Below are 3,133 nucleotides of genomic sequence, written 5' to 3'. Positions count from 1 at the left end.
GCCGCTCCGGAAGTGGTCGCCGCCGGCCCGGAAGAAGAACCCACCGCCCAGCGTCCACTTCTGGCGAGCGCCCGTGAGGGTACTTTCCCGTTCGTTTGTTGGGCAGGTGTTTCTTTTTTGAGTTAAGATGAAAGGGACACTGTTTGCTCCCTGATTTCTGCCCTGGAGGAAGGCAAGCGCTGCGTATTTCAAGAAAAATAGAACCGGCATAGTTTTTAGAAGAGAGAGTGAAGGCGCAAAGGAAGCCTCTGCGTTGAAAGACACATGTGTTCACCCGGACGATTTGCCCACTTCCATCATCTACAGGGTCCCTCCTGGCATTTATGGTTCTCTTGATCCCTGTTTGAGAGGCCGCAGGTGACCGCTGGATCAAACCAACCCGAAGGGGTTTGCGCTTTACCCCAATTCCCTAGGCTCGGGGTGGGAAGATTGCGGGCAGATGTGAAGGCGCGGGGCTCCGCGAGGCGCGCTGTGTCTCCGCGGAGGGCCTAATCCCCCACCTTGGCCGGCAGAACATCGCCCTGCCTTAACTTTGAGGAGTCCCTTGCTTTTGAGCTCTGTGGATTGTGACATGGTTGGAACAGCTTGTTACTTCTAGCTTCTGGCATTTGGAGTTCTAACCCTTGCAGCGAACCGCTTTGCAAATTCAAGATGACCTTGCTTTAAGGTTGTCTCATTTGTCACAGATCAAGTTTAGAAACGGAACCTGTTATTCAATCTGGAAGAATAGATCTTCATGTTTGAGGGGGAGATGTATTGGAATTTGGACGAGAGACAGATCTGGGTACTCCGTCACTCACAACGTGCGAATCCTTGGACCGAATTACCTAGCCTTTCTCCAGCCTCTAGTTCCTTTTTGTAAAATGACCAATAGGGGCGCCTGAGTGACTGAGTGGCGTTGAACAGCGGGACTCTTGATTTCACTCAGGTCATGATCCCAGGGTCCTGGGATTGAGCCCTGTGTGGGGCTCTGCGGCTGAGGGTGAAGCCTGCTTAAGATACTCGCTCTCTCCCTCTCCGTCCCTCCCCTGCTCACTCACACGCTCTCTTAAAAATAAAAAATAAGGGGCGCCTGGGTGGCTCAGTCGGTTAAGTGTCCGGCTTCGGCTCAGGTCATGATCTAAGGATAGATGACCTAATGGATAGTGGGTTCGAGCCCCGCATTGGGCTCTGTGCTGACAGCTCAGAGCCTGGAGCCTGGTTCGGATTCTGTATCTCCCTCTCTTTCTGACCCTCGACAACAAATAAAAAATAAATAAAATGACTAATAGTAAATGCTCACCTAATAGGAATTTTGCTTTGAGAAGTCAATGGGACTATGAATTTGCAAATAGTGCTCAGCACTTCATCATTATTCAACAAATGGTTATCCTTACTTGCTCTTCAAAGCCTTCCCCAACTAGGTTGGTGTAGTGGATGAAATTCTCCAGTAGATACTAGTGTTTTGGTATTAAAGTGACAATTTAAAAGTATTTTAAAATAGTGGGATATCCTCTCCTCCCGTTTCACCTCCCGAAGTCTCTGGGGACTTCTAATACATAAAATAGATGCAGGGCTTCCGTGGTTGAATGAGAGCCCAAGGGGAATGACTGAGGCCTAAAAGCACCTGCTTCTACCTTTCTTTCTACTTGCTTCCCACCATTCCCATCTCCCCTGAGACCCTAAAGCACCTGCCTGGGACCCTGTAAATTCAGGAATACTTTCAATACTCCAGGTTAAAAGAAGTCTCTCCTTTGTCTGAGTATATACTTCTGGGGAAAGTAGTAGAAAGAGCCCAGGGCTGAAGTTGGAACCCCTAGACTTTAGTTCTGGGTTTTGCCATTTACCAGTTGAATGACCTTTGACTAATCACTTACCTTGTTTAATCTCAGCTTTCTCCTGGGCAAAATAAGGTCCATCCCTGACTCACAGGGTACTTGCAGAATCACACTGGAGGATACAAACGAAAGCACTTTGTAAAGTACAAAGTACTACATAAATGTATATAAATGTGGCACAAGGGCACTTTACAGTATTTGTCAAGCTTTTTTCACAGCACACTTCTACTTCCTTGTATACTTTGCCTCCTCTGCACCCGTTCAACCAACTGAATGACTTGCCACAGGAAAGAAAGGATACAGAAACAAAAGGAAATCAACAAAACCCCAGAAATCTAAGTGCTTTCTCAATTTCAAAAGGCAAGGAAGCAAGAAAGCTTCAACATTGATGCACCTCCCTCCCTCACTGTTCGAGTGTGTACGTGGGTGCCAGGCGGGTGGAAGGGTGATGATGGACACCTGGGTATGTTTGGAGACCTCAGAGTAGAGAAAGTGTGGCCTTGCTTCCTTGTAAAGCTGGGGAGATAGCAAGCCTTGTAGTTTCCCCTCTGTGTCAAGCATGATGCAGCAGCCATACCATAAGCTCAGGAGTGTCCGTGCAGTAGGCTGTACTTGGTACAGGATGCACCCAAATACTAATATACAGAATTCAGAGAAAGCCAGACCCGAGAGGCCTTAAGATCAAGCCAAAGTGGAGGTAGCTGTGGCCTTCATTGGTAGGTCCACTGAGTGGAGAAGAATGAGGATGACTTAGTGGTCACTAGCATGGACTGAGCACTAGATACTCCTTTCCCATGCAGGGTCTTGGCAGCCTCCCCCTCTTCCCAACTCAGAGAAAGAAGGGAGAGGAGGGGGCTGAATTGCCTAATTCTGGATTATTCTATTACCTGCATGGTGGGGAGTCCAAACAAAGTTCAGTTATAGAAATAGAATTAGATCTTTTAGGGCACCTGGGCGGCTCAGTCAGTTAAGCCTCTGACTTTGGCTCAGGTCGTCATCTTGCAGTTCAAGAGTCTGAGCCCCGCATCAGGATCGGTGCTAATGACTCTGAGCCTGGGGCCTGCTTTGGGTTCTGTGTCTCCTTCTCTCTCTGCCTCTCCCCTGCTCTCTCACTCTCTCTCAAAAATAAATAAACATTAAAAAAAGATTAGATATTTTCACAAAGAATTGGTGAACTGACAAGGTAGGAACCCACATGGCGGCTCCTGAACTTCCCTCCTCCCACGAACACTGACTATACAGCTACACTAGAGCAATTCCTTCTTAGAGAAATCCAGAAACAGGCTGAGTGACTCCCACACACCAGTTGAATGAGG

This window comes from Suricata suricatta, chromosome 8 (assembly GCF_006229205.1).
Source record: "Suricata suricatta isolate VVHF042 chromosome 8, meerkat_22Aug2017_6uvM2_HiC, whole genome shotgun sequence".
NCBI lineage: Eukaryota > Metazoa > Chordata > Mammalia > Carnivora > Herpestidae > Suricata > Suricata suricatta.
This window is presented reverse-complemented; position numbering follows the sequence as displayed.